Source organism: Bombus flavifrons, chromosome 16 (assembly GCF_040668555.2).
Source record: "Bombus flavifrons isolate JBK064 chromosome 16, iyBomFlav1_principal, whole genome shotgun sequence".
Classification (NCBI taxonomy): domain Eukaryota; kingdom Metazoa; phylum Arthropoda; class Insecta; order Hymenoptera; family Apidae; genus Bombus; species Bombus flavifrons.
In genome coordinates, this window is record NC_138457.1 from 4,487,962 (window position 1) to 4,502,425 (window position 14,464).

Genomic DNA, 14,464 nt, shown 5'->3' on the forward strand with positions numbered 1-14,464 from the left:
CGTGTTTACAGTATTTGAAGCGAAAGGCAGTTAAATCCGCTAAAAGCTATATCTTGCGATAAATTTATCCAACTATGCTTTTATATTTATCTAACTATGTTTTTATAACGATATTAAGACAGTTTAAAAGTGTAAAGAAAGTCGGCAGTTTGAACAAACGTTGGGGATCTTCCCAAACATTTTCAACAGAAAGACCCCGATGATATTCCATCTCCGACATATATAAATAAATGTAGCGACTCAGAGGAGTCAGTAAGTAATTACCATTCTATCGAGTAATAATTAATTACAGTTCGTCAACCGAATAATTACCATTGTCTATCGAAGAGTTATCATTTTGTCTATTCAAGAATTAGTTATCATTTTTTCAACCAAAGAATTACCATTTTGTGAACCGAAGAATTACCATTTTGTGAACCGGAGAATTACCATTTTGTCAACCGAAGAATTACCATCCGTCAATCTGTCAGTCAATTGTCAATATCGAAATAAATTAATTACATCGAATATCAATATCGAAGATTTGAATAAATCATTACATATTGTTAATTTACCTTCGAACAACTTTAATCCTCTCCTGTGCCAGTATTCTCGCACACAGCAGGTTAGCCGAAAATGGAACTTATTGCCAGTTGCATTAAACGTCAGTTAACACAATTAAATAAAACGTAACAATGATATCACACTACTGCATTAAGTTGGCGTTAAATAATCATCGTTTTTTTATTTTATTCACTGTAATAAATGCATCTATCAGTACATTATCATATGGAATAGAAACCATTGGAAATCCTAATTTCTAACATTCCTAAATAAAGAATTTCTATGATACATTCATCCACGAAAGAGCGTTTGCTCTTTCTATTCCGAGATATATAAAACCTCAACAGATACGAATACGAGGAAGTTTGTATGAAATTTATCATCTGCGGATGATACGTTCTGGGGAACACGCGTCGACCAGCTCGCAGCGATAAGAAGACGATTTCAGTGTTTTCTGTTTCTCTTTAGCTTCGAGAAACTTTACAATTTGTCCAGCTACGACGTTCGGTAAATTGATTTAGCTGCGGCGTCGTTATACGTCTACGCGTCACGTAGATGCATTTCTCATTGGAAGAAGATCGTTGCGGTGTTTTCTACGCGGTCTTCTAGCAATATCTTTCAATGTTTAATAATCGAGTTCCTCATATTCGAATTTCGCTTTTCTTCCAAACCGGGAAAACGTGCTTAAATATCGGAAATGGAAGGGAAAAATCACGCGTATCGATAACTGACTATTGTCTCTTATTTTTCCGAAATTTTCTACCGAGGAAGAGAAATGATTCTGTCGAAAAATACCCAGAGTAAGTTTGAACAGGATTATTCTGGAAATTAGAAAGGGACAGAAAATGGAAAATTAGCTAGTTGTAAAGTGTTTTAAAAAGCAATCTGATTTCGATCAATCTCGCCTTGGTTCTTGTTAAAATTACTCGAATTGTAATTGTAATTGTAATTGTAATTGTAATTGCAAGTCCTAATTGAATTACGTATATATCGATTATAGTATAATACGCTGAAGAACTATAGAAGCATAGTAGATCTTTACCACAATTTTCTCATACGATATACAAAATTTAAAATTAATTAATTTACAATATACAAATTCCGTACAAAAATTTATTTCCTCGACTTTCTTCCGTTCACTCGAATATCCAGAAAAATGGCTACACGTAATTTAACGTTGTAAAAGTAGAAAATATGTGGGAAGATGGTACAGCGAAAGATCGGAAAAGATGCAAATACGACGAAATCTGTCCACGATCGGTTCGTTTGCGATTCTCCAAGAATCCTCGATTCGAATTCACGCGGAATTTTCACCACCTCGCATACGTTAATCCTTAAATTAACTATGTCACCGGCGTGTGGCTGGTGTGCCATGAATTTTCGAGTCTCCGTGTTTATCGATGGCCGATCGTGCGTGTCGGAATCGCCTGAAATCGTTCCCGTTTCCCACCGAGCTTTATTTGAATACAGAACTAATTGAGACGGCGCAGGGATCGTCCAACGGAACGGAAACCCATCCAACGACCGCTTTCGTCGTTTCTCTCTCATTGTCAGTCTGTTTACCTGTAACGGGCAGTTGAAGGGAACGATATCGATAGCGATCGCTGCACAAATATTATATGTCCGTTTTTAGCTTTCTTTTCGAAGAAGACAGTTTTAGAAATTCAATGGTACTCGATGATCAGCCAGTTAGTCGTTTTCCACGAGTATACTCGTCACGAAGAAATGGCGATATTTTGTGTTACGACTTGTGAAACGACTGTTTTATTTTTGAACTTTATCACAGACAGACCTCATCGTAACGTAAAATATCGCCATTTCTTCGTGACGAGTATACTCGTCAAGAAATGCCGATATTTTGTGTTACGATCTGTGAAACGACTGTTTTATTTTTGAACTTTATCACAGACAGGGCTTGTCGTAACGTAAAATATCGACATTTCTTCGTGACGAGTATACTCGTCAAGAAATGCCGATATTTTGTGTTACGATCCGTGAAACGACTGTTTTACTTTTGAACCTTATCACAGACAGACCTCATCGTAACGTAAAATATCGCCATTTCTTCGTGACGAGTATACTCGTGGAAAACAGCTAACTGGTTAAACATCTCGAAACGAAAAATACGCAACTCAGGCCATTTTCGTAATCACCGACACGCGTATAAAGAAAGAAATCCGTTCCAACATAAACTTTGAACTTCGTCTTTTACTTTTTTCTTCCCCTTTAGGTGTCACTTGTTTATCATACAGGTTTTCACAGTTTATATCATAGCAGTATATTGTAGCCAGTATTGATGGTACAACCTAAATACAAACCTCGATACAAACCATTATTTACTTTATTTATTTATTTATGTAGAAACGTACATATTAAATGAAAAATTTATTCCGAAGACAAGGATGGTCTTCCACGGTTAAAAGCGACGATCGTTTCTCGAAGAACTAAAAACGGGAAATACGTTGGAAAACGTGCACGGAAATTTAATTCGGAGAGCACATCTATGTATGCAGTACAGCGTCCAACATTTTCAACAATTTTCGCATTAATAGAATAAATCCTAAGAACAACGTGCTTTGTGATTACTCGTAAACCTACGGCATATGTTTTGTCTCGAAGATGGTATCCCATTGGGGGTAGCCATCCACATTTTATTTAACAATTAATCTAGAAAAATTTACCAAAATCCAGCTGGACAAATTGTAAAGTACAAATTAAATAATAACAAAAAAGTATATTTTGTAACTTGAAACGTCTAACCAGGACATAGCCAAACATACTCAAAGAAAATCCAAAGCCTCGAATGAGAAGAATTTAATCCACACATTCGACTTATTTTCTCGCGTACGATCACACCCTGCAGTACTATCGATACTCGGACACCCCGTATATATTCCTCCACCCCATTCTTTCGTTTTCTCGCGTTTCTCGTCTGTACGACTATCTCATGCAATTTCTGCAACTATTTCGCGTACAAAAGACACGTCGTTGTTATTTAACTCGTACAATAAGCGAAATTAAAATGACGAGTTCTATCGGAAAGTACTGCCAGGTAGATGCGAAGATAGCGAAGCTGTTGAGTTTTGCTGGAAATCGGTAGCAAAGTGGACGGCGAGGAAAAATTATAGCGCGAATACTAGTCAGTTCTAGCTCACGATGCAAGTCAGCCCCCGGCAGGGTATTGTGTTACTCGGACCTTCCTATTAAACCGCGGCCACGGTCAGTATCGTAGAGAAAATCGTAAACGCAGGGTGGAAAATCAAGATACGCGATACCGGCCATGGTCCACGCGCCGCGGAATTTTACGCTTTGTCAGATTTCAGGTGCGCCGTGGCTTTAGTCTGGCAATTTATTTAAGGCAGTAGAATACGCCGATACGCCCTTATTACTACCAGTTAATGAGTGGAAAGGAACGCATTCCGTGGCGAACGCGCCAACGTTGCGCGCCCTCCCCTAACTCTTGGCAAATTGCTATCAGCGGTTGCTAATAGTTTGTTCCTCGTTATCGAAGCTTAATCGCCACCCGCGTACCCTGTTTTCGGTTATAATTACTCGGTGGTTGTGGTTCGCGTTTCTGCTCGATTAAATCTCGCCGTTCAACCTGTCTTGTATGCGGCAATCAGGCCGGCGCGACGCGACGCTCGGCTAAATCTACGGACATTGTACGTCGGCGGCGCAGTGTACAGGGCAAACTCTTTTGTCTCACAAACTGCAGATAAAATTGCGTCGATATCGATGTAGCAACGTTGAAACGTACGCGTCGCGCCTACCTTTTTCCTTGCTAAACGTCGAAGAACGTGGTAATTTAGCCTAACAAACACGACTTTCTCCGATTCAGCTTCTCTTTTCTTTTTCTTTTTTTCTTCACCTTCGATCATTTGGCGGTTCGTACGAGAATACGCTGTTTCTAGATCGTACCGCGGTTCTCGGAGAAGAACTTTCGTATGGCAAGTTGAAGATTAACTGCGTTTAGTCTGCAGTTTCATCTTGCATCGGGTAGGCTATGTTCTCTTCCCTTGGGCCTTTATCTTCTCGATTTTCTTTCGAAATTTTGATTTTTTCGATTATTTTCGAGTTAGAAGCCAACGTCGGTGCCTCCGAGGCTGCGTGTTTTATTTCCACGGCGGATTTCAGCGGACCTCTCGGACGCCTTCATTCCGCGAATGCCGCGCGTGTGCCGCGGCGCAACGAGCGGAAAATATACGATCCGCAGGCGAAGGCGGATCGAACCGACTTAAACCTGGCGCCTTTTGTCTCTGCCGGCCGCATTTGTCGTACCGGTATGCCTGGCGTTTCGCGCCTCGTCTACCCTGATTGGCAAATCGCTCCGTTTCTCGCGTTTCTTTCGTCCGTTTTTTCCCCTCCCGAGCTTCTTTACGAGCTGCCGGCTCGACGCACGTTGCTCTCGGTGTTACCTTGGAATCTGCGCCGAATAAATTACACCAGGTTCGCACCAACGCGGAACAATGCGCGGAGGATTGATCGCTGTGGCAATTATCAAGCTATTGTACATACGTAGTTGGCGTCACTCGACTTTCGGTCCTCTGGTCCACTTTTCTCATGGTACTTTAAGAATCCCGCGCAACGAGGACGGAGGATTTGTTGACCTTTCTGCAGTATCGAGAGCGGAAAACAGTTACAGGTAGCCGGAGCAGGCGGCTGTGGTACTTTAATATCGCGGTATTTTGCGAAATGCTAATTGCGAAACGTTTCTAAATTCTGCGGTGGACGGTGAAACGTGTTGTTGGTTAAATCAATAATTACTTATAGTTAGTTGTTTATAGTTATTTACTTATGATCTGTTGCTTATAGTTAATTCCTTATAGTTAATTGCTTATAGTTAATTGCTTATAGTCAGTTGCTTACAGCCAGTTACTTATAGTTAGTTGCTTATAGTCAGTTACTTATAGTTAGTTGCTTATAGTCAGTTACTTATAGTCTCCCGTGGTAGCAGCGAAATTGCTTTGTCCAGAGTTTGTTTATTACATTATGCGCGTCGTACAGTGTTAATTGTCTGTGGCAAAACGTGAGGCATCCGCGCACCGAAACGTCCTAAGACGCATATGCCGCTACAATTCCATTTGTAAGAAGCAGGAGGCCAGCAACGCCGGATATAACCGACGCTATCCACCGTGGACGAATTGCTGGATGCCGGAAATAACCGATGTCAGCCGCGAAAGGGTTAATAAGGCGTAAATCAGGTAGAATCAGCGGGCTGTTAGCCCTCGTGGACGTGTTCGGCAAGTGACGTTTCCGAGAAGGTTGAGCGGGGACACGACAATCGTCGTCTAAAATCTCTCACGGTTCGCCCTCCCCCCCATCATTATTCCCGCATCACCCACGCCCGGCGTTCTCGGAGGCGCAAGAGAAACGTGGACAGGACACGTCGAACGTGTAGAGCGTAGAGACTGTAGACGATCCTGAAGAGGTGGCTGGGTTCCACGGGGGAGAGCTTAAGGGGCCTCGAAAGCTGCGTTGCGAATTATCAGTCGCGTGTGATCGGCTGGCCGACCGAGTCGGCCCCCGACAAAGACTCTGGCCATCCATAATTCAAGCAATCCGGTCATTGTGTGTCCCCGCGCGGCCGCCCAGGCGCCGATTGCCTCTTTAGCCGAGCGAAACGGCCCTCTTCGCGCCCCTCGCGACACCTTCGGCCGCGGCTCTTCCTCTTTACGTGTTAATTCCGATCTCTCTTGTACCTTCCGACACCCTATCACGCAGCCTCCGCTCTTTCGCATCGGAATTTCCTCCTTCCTGTCCACCTCCGTGAAAGCTAATCCTTTGGCTACCGCCCGAGCTCTTCGTAGGTAACTCAACAACTAGCACTGCGTTGCGACTTAGCCTTCGGAGGAACAGCTTCGCGTTTGTCTAAGGTTTCCTCTAGGATCGTGCAAACGCGTCTCGACGCTCGTATACCGAAGCTTACGGAAAACCGTGTGGCGACTCAGTCGTGGAAAATCAACGAAGTTTTCGTTCTTGCGAGACAGGGACGGAGACGAGTAGAGCGACTCTGTTTCTGTCTGAGATGACGAAGAGAACTTCCTTGTCTCCCATGATGAGTCTTCGCGACTCAGTTTTCGCACGCTTTTCCCAAGGCTTCGGTGTACGGACGTCGGTACCTGTTTATACGGCGCCAGCTTCTGTACGTTTCGGCCGGGTTTCACATTGGTAACACGTCGGACTGTATGTATAGGGTGTGGCTAAATAACGCGTACAAGCGGGCACTAGGTGATTGTTTAAAATGAGATGAAAATGTGGAATAAAATTCAGTTTTAAAATTGAGTTTGAAAATTCATCAAGTATACTCGAACGTGGCTAATTAACTAGACGTGGAATACGACGTTTTCTGAAGACGCGTTTCTGAAAAAATACATTTGAAAATTTGTCGATTCTTAACCAAACTCTATTTGAACTCTATTTTCATGAGAATAAAACCTTAAACAGAAAAATCTTATTTTCTATGTTTTACTTACTTTCGCTTCTACGACAGTGTCCTGTTAATTGCCTACTCATATGCACTGGGTGATTAGCCAGCCACAATATTTATCAAGTACATTCGATAAATTTTCAAACTCGACTTTCTCGAGAACTAAACTGAAAATGAGAAAATCTTGTTGCGTATTATTTTCTTATTTTTTCATAAGAAATTGCGTCGTGTGCGCTTCTACGCGTTATTCGGTCGCACTCTGTATATACGGTAGATATACGCGTACGTGATTCCTCGTTTGTTTAGCAGGGCTTCGCGTTGCGACAAGTGGATCGAGTCGATAGGAGGAACCATTTAATCAAAGATACTGTTTGATCAACGCTGTATAGTTATGTCGCTTCTCGATCGCAGTACGCTCTTGTAGATGTCGTGTGCGGTTATTGTAAATTCAAATGACTGTGCTCGTTCGCTCGCTTGGATGCGTGCGTTCCAGGAACAAAGCCTGGAAAGCGAAGCGTTACTCTACAAAGTTGTACTAAAACCCATTTGGACCTGTGGGATTGAACCGTGCGAGACATCCAGTGATCTTAACACAGAGATCCTCCAACGATTTCAATCGAGGACATTGACCAGTTGGTTGTTGCGAGCTCGTTGAAAAGTGTGTAGCTGAAACGCGTGGCAAGAAGTAAGCCACGACGAGTATACTCGTCAAGCACAGAGTATGCGTGGCAGTTGTAATATAAAGTTAAATTGTAACGAATGTTTCATTTTTTAATTTTATTACCGATAGGGCTCGTCGTGAGACAAGGTATTGCCATTTCTTCGTGACGAGTATACTCGTCGAAAGCAGCTAACTGATTAAGGACAGTCACAAACGCTCCTTGCTATGTAAAATCGATGAAACGACCCCGCGCGATAAAAGGAAAGGCATCAAAGTACACAATCGAGTCGCGTAAACAATCAATCGAACGTACTGATCATCCAACTGTTGCACGGTATGGAAGACGTTCACAGACTAAGAGCCACTGACTATCCTCTAGAATTACACGATAGATTCGGCTAAAATGGGACATTCGCTCGCGTAAAAGTCAACTGTAAGGAATTTGAAACTATTTATAGTTACTTATAGGCAGTTACTTATAGTTAGTTGCTTATAGTTAACTACTTATAGTTAGTTGTTCATAGTTATTTACTTATAGTTAGTTGCTTATAGTTAGTTACTTATAGTCAGTTACTTATAGTCAGTTGCTTATAGTTAGTTACATATATACAATTAATAATAAAAATAGTATAAATATATAAATAATAATATATACATACTTATACTAATTAATAATTCTCGTTAACAATTAATCGTAGTATACTCGATGACTAAAGAAGAAAAATTCCAACAGCGAATCCTTCTTCGTTCACTAACGACACTCCAGCTACTGTAAACGTTAGCTCGATCTTCTTCTTGTTACGCAAGACTCTGCAAACGAAGAATTTCTTTGTTTTCGCTGCTGCTTAACCAACGGCGTATCTATTTCAAATTTCCACTTACAGGCTGCACCACTCGACGACGAAAATTCATTGCGAACGACGAAACTTGGGTCGTTTACCCTAGAACGCCCAGCGAAATATACAAAGAATACATTAAAATAACACAAACGTTCCACGCTTTGCCTAAAAACGACGCGTTTCTTCTACAAATTTCACACGTTAAAACGCCAACGTTTTACGCACTGCCGTGTTATTTTATATCAAATTGCCTCAAAATCGGAACTACTCCTTAAAAGACGAACTTTCCGAGCGACCAGATGCAATCGTCCCAGCTCGATTCTTTCGTCCAGATTGATTTTTAACCTACTTCGGGATCGTTCGACGGCAGTTTCCTCGGAGAAGCAGCCGATCACAGGTTATTTTCCGTGCGGGAAAGCAGCGGCTGCGATTGAAATGAAGCAATTAGGGAATTACCATACGTAATACCGGCCGTTTCCGAAAGCAGTAAGCGGAGGCGCACGCACGTTCGAACGCGAACGCGAACCTGGCTATCTGATAGGGACGTTACCTCGCGTTTAACCGGAGGCATGCAACAAGCCTCGTGTGTACATTCTTCCTATGTGGCAACTCATTAAGGATACTCCACGGAACGTCTGACCGCCATTGAGCCTCACCCCTCCGCCGAGGGTTCAAGGTCCTCCCGTTTCTTTTCCCTTGCGTCGACCAACGTGAAGCAACTCTCTGTCTTTGCTTGCTTTGTTTAGACACGGGAGAAAGTCCTGCGCGGAAATCCAGCAACGTTTGTCGTCCGTTAGAAATCAACCACAGCTCTCGTTCGATCCTTGTTTCTTTCGTTTGTACCGATCAAACCTGAATCATCGTTCCGATGTACCTGGCTGTCTGAGATAATGAGATCACAGCCGAAAATCGGATTAAAGAGCTTCGTTGGAAGCGCGTTCTCGATACCTGCGAAACGATTCCGAGGTGTCGAGGTATTAGGTTGTCCGAAAAGTCTCTTTCGTTTTGTAAGGCGATAATAGAGATGAACGACAATTTCTGTTTTATATCGTTTTATTGAATTTTATCGAATCCATTTCGTTATATTTCTATTATTATGTTCGCGCATAATTCAATAAACTAATATAAAACGAAAATAATATTATAAAAATAATATTATAAAACGAAAGAAACTTTTTGGACAACCTAATACCTGCGCGCGTACTTGAAGACTCCTTGTACAATAGAAAACGTTGTAGGTGGCGCGTTAGAAACTTGTCGCTTTTGGAAAATTGGCGAATGGGAAATGTTGTACGTAGCGAGAATATCTCAGCGTAGAATTCGAGTGTAATTTTTCCTTCCCATAGATAGTCGTTAATGACGTTGCAAGATGACTTCGTGATGTTGGCTATATGCAGGAAACTACGAGTGCCATTAAACATTAGCCAATTGTTTCTTGGCCTTTGTCTATGCCATCTATCTAAGTGAGCGAGCACGTTCATTCGGAACATTGGCATCGCAATGGGAACGTCGCGTCTTTTCTACAACTAAGAGCTGGCATATGCAGCATATGCAGCATTTTCGTGAATTTCAATTACTCTTCGATTATAATCGTCGGTTAACGTGGTCGATGGTGTTGCGACTAATTAAGGAGCTGAATTAGAATGTTCTAAAACAGCGTTTTTTGTGATTTCTTCTAGAAGGCAAAGAAAGAAATGATTAAATTATCAGATATTTTTCTTCTGGGCGAACTAAACAAAGGCAGAACAAAATGTGAAATTAAAAATTTTGGCGGGTTTAAAAAAAAATGTTAAACTTCAAGATGCTATAACAATTATTTAAATAAACTTTTTGACGAACTTTGTTTAGTTCACCCAGAAGAAAAATATATAATAATTTAATCCTTTTATGGCTTTTCGTTTCAGTCAATGATTACGAGCTGGATCTTCCCCGCCGATTGAAGACCGCAGCGTCGAGACGCCCATGAGATAGACTTAAAAGTCTGTTATAATTTTCTTTTTTACTTAAAAAAAAATATTTCTGTATTCCTTAAATATATATAAAACCATAGCTCAAAATTCAATAACTTCGTTTCTCTCTTTCCCTTGTGACAAAAATCACAAAAAAACGCTAGGACACCGCCTTAATACGGAAAACCTTAGAATTTCCAATGTACAACGCTGTATTTATTTTTCAGGCGACGCCGAGGAATTTGAAAGAGGCGCGCAGGGGAACGGAGGACCGCCGCAGACATCGGTGAGCGAAACAAAAATCACTGGTTTTTTTAATTATTCGCGATGGGAGCGAGATCCAGGAAGCTCGTCTCCAAAATCCTTTTGTATTATAATAGCCGGGCCGGGGATATTTAAAGGCACGCGGCCGGCCTGTATTCAAAGTAGCCTTCAACTAATTTGAATAAGGAATAAAGTGCCTTTTTCGAAGTGATATAAGCGAGGGAGCCAGGTGAGGCCCCTCTTGGCCGCTGTTTATCTAATCTTGTCGTGCCATGTAAGGCGGAATGGGACAGGCAGCTCTTAAAAGTCCCAGCCACCGACGTTATTATTTAAATAAGCCCACCTCTTCCTCTACCGATGACACCAGCTCCTATCCACGACCTCGATATGCAGAAATATCGAGCAACTAGTCTGACGAGCGATCCTCGGCCGCGATTGTACCCCTTTGTCATATTTATTTGCATTTTTATGACGTCCTTATCGACGCCAGCAGCTCCACGTGAAACGGCCACTCCGTTGTTCGAACCGATCGAAATTTCTTCTTTTTCGTTTTAATGACATACGTCACAAGTGTATTAATAATATGCATATACACGTGTATTTATTCTAATATATTTTATTCGTATAATTCAGAGTTAGGCATCGATCGATAATTTGTTCTCTGGATGTCTTGTTCTTAGAATTTGCTGGTTCTAGCCAAATCGTTTGTGTCAGCCCGTTGGCCTAAATCTTGTCGATTTTCTGCTAAGATCCTTGACCAGTATCGTAGCCAATTTGACGCCAATTCTCCGTTGTTGTCTATTCAACGCTATTCGTAGCTAGTTTTCTCATGGTAAACGTGACGTGCACAGATTTTGTTTGGCCGATCTTTGCTCGTCACGTCGCCAGCCATGTTTCTACGCCTCTAATTCCCTTATGAAGCATTTTAGAGGCTTGGGATCTTGATTAACTGCTAGTATCGTTGTATCGTTAGCTACCGATCGGAATTCAAAGTCGGAATTACCATCGAGCGATTTCAAAGCGCGTCCATCCTGGCTACTTTACATTCTCCTTGTTAAACATTTACGCGGACGTGGCACAGGAAAAATGGACTCGCGGTAGATGGGCACGTGAGATAAGGTCGATGAAAACACGTGTCAATAACGCGACTGCGATGGAAAAACGCGACCGTTCGTCGCCATTGCTCGGGATAAATCCCCGGGCGAAAAGACAATGATCGTATTGGAACAAAGGGCCATTTTCCCCGCTCCTGGTCCACTGGTTCCAAGATACTCAACCGAGGGTAGTAAAAGTAATGGCGAAATGGTAACGTTCGCGCGGAAGGGTGGCACAAGTCGCGCAGAGAACCGGTTGGAAACGTTCGGTCGGAACTAACGCCATTGTCCATGGTTGGGAAAGGCCGCGGGAACAGGTGGACGGCCGTAATAACATGGAAACCATAGCCAGCGAGAATATCGTTGACATCCCGCTGACGTCGACAAGCAGAATCGTGAAAAAATGGTAAACTTGTAAACCCTTGCGACTTCTAAAAATCTGTCAATTTTTCGAGTTGATAGATATCGATTTATAGCGTGAATTTTGAGAGTTCAAGTTCAAGTTTATCGTATCAGTGGTCGGCAGAACTCTGGAGAACAATTATTTCAATTACTTTTGATTAACGTTTACGTTCGAGTCCTTCGAGAAAATTCGCGGCGGTCGTAAGCTGTCGTTCGGCGGCAAAATCAGTGCCAAAAGATCGAGGGACCTTTGCTCGAGAAATTGTCGAAAATTTTTGAGTTCTTCTACTGCCATGTTAACGAACTCGGTGAAATTCGATCAGCGACGTATCGTTGGCAGTTGAAACGACTGAAAATAAAGAGATTAAGATCCCCCGATCCTTCAGGATCCGAATTCCGGTGGAGGGGCATCGATCATCGTGAGCTCGGGGGCGCGCTCGAAAAATGGCCCCTGGCCGGCTAATCGAGGCACGAGGCTGGTCGCCGTCGACAACGACCTACATCGTCGTCCTGGTGGCTCGTGAACACGCGATCTGATAGCGCTAGACGTGCCGGTTCTCGTGCCGAAATAAACCGTCGCGCTTTACATAATGCGCGTCCAGAGGGAGAAACGATCCTGGCCGCGGAACGAGGAGGAAAAGGGCCGAGAAACGTGGTGCACGTCCGTTTCCGTGTAGGTTCTGCCAGTCAGTCGATAAGTCATCCTCCTTCTCGTGTACGTCCAGCAAAGAAACTAGGAGGAAGAAAGAGGCAGAGAGAGAGAGAGAGAGAGAGAGAGAGAAAGAGTGAGAGAGAGGGAGAGTACGAAGCGGAAAGCTCGATGGTTTTGTTGCTTCCTCGTTAACCGACGAAAGCCACCCCTCGCACGAAAGCCGATACCGATCGTCTCTCGACGGAAACAACCGGGTAACGATGCGACCGCCGACTCGTCCAGGTTTATCGATTCGATTCTGGCCGCTTCGCCGATACGCGCTTCTTCCTCTGCTTGTTCTCGGATCACGCGTGGCCAGGGTGCGCGCGGAATATTCGTGGAACGCGTTCGGAACCAGCTGGAATTCGCTGGATAAAAGCGACAGTATTTATATATATCGAGTTATTATTGGGGTTAGGGACGTTTAACGAATCTTCATTTCGATTAGGTATTGTTATTGTACAATATAGATGATAGTTAATGGTACAAATATGATTATTACAGAATCTGACAATTAACCGTGACGATTAGATATTAGAGATGCTAATGACAATAATCTTAGGTTCGATAACGAATACACGGTCAACGGGATAGCAAATGCGCATTTTTCCAGAGTTTAAGTCAAATTGAACTTACTTGTCCACAGTCCAAGTGGAACTGAACTTACTTGTCCACAGTTCAAGTGGAACTCAACTTACTTGTCCACAGTCCAAGTGGTACTGAACTTACTTGTCCACAGTCCAAGTGAAACTGAACGTACTTGTCCAGAGTTCAAATGGAACTGAACGTACTTGTACACAGTACAAATGGAAGTAAATTGACTTGTCCACAGTCCAAGTGGAACTAAACTTACTTGTCCACAGTTCAAGTGGAACTGAACTTACTTGTCCACAGTCCAAGTGGAACTGAACGTACTTGTCCACAGTTCAAATGGAACTGAACGTACTTGTACACAGTACAAATGGAAGTAAATTGACTTGTCCACAGTTCAAATGGAACTGAACGTACTTGTACACAGTACAAATGGAAGTAAATTGACTTGTCCACAGTTCAAATGGAACTGAACGTACTTGTACACAGTACAAATGGAAGTAAATTGACTTGGCCACAGTCCAAGTGAAACTGAACGTACTTGTCCACAGTACAAGTGGAACTAAATTGACTTGTCCACAGTCTTTTCGGACAATTTAATACTAAGATACACTCGGCTAGCACGACTAGCGTTACTTTTGTAACGTTACGACTATGTTAATGTCACACACTCAAGAAGGTCACACGCTCAGAAGGAGTAATAGGATAAGCTAAACATCCTTCATGCCATAGCTATCTAAGCAATAACAAAATGGTAACAGAACAGCCGCCTCTGATATACACCAGACTACAACTCCTCCAGAGGAACTAAAACCTCAGTAATTAAAAATTAAAAACCCTCGCAAATTAGCGCTCGAGATCATTCTATTGTAACACTTTGAACCGTTACTCTGTTGGATTTGCATAATAAATTCTATCATCATATACAAAGTCCAATTTTTTCTTCTTATTTGTGAAACGTTCGAACTGCGACGCGAGGAGATCACCGGTGATCTATCATTTT

The 14,464-nt window shown here is 42.5% G+C and overlaps 1 long non-coding RNA gene across 1 annotated transcript in view; it reads left to right on the plus strand.

Annotated features, from left to right (window-relative positions):
• Window positions 1-14,464, plus strand: part of LOC138188163 (uncharacterized) — a 163,642-nt gene that overhangs the window by 98,693 nt on the left and 50,485 nt on the right. Inside the window, exon 3 of the long non-coding RNA XR_011175384.1 lies at window positions 10,647-10,705. This is a non-coding gene — a long non-coding RNA (uncharacterized LOC138188163). The remainder of the gene's footprint in view (window positions 1-10,646; window positions 10,706-14,464) is intronic.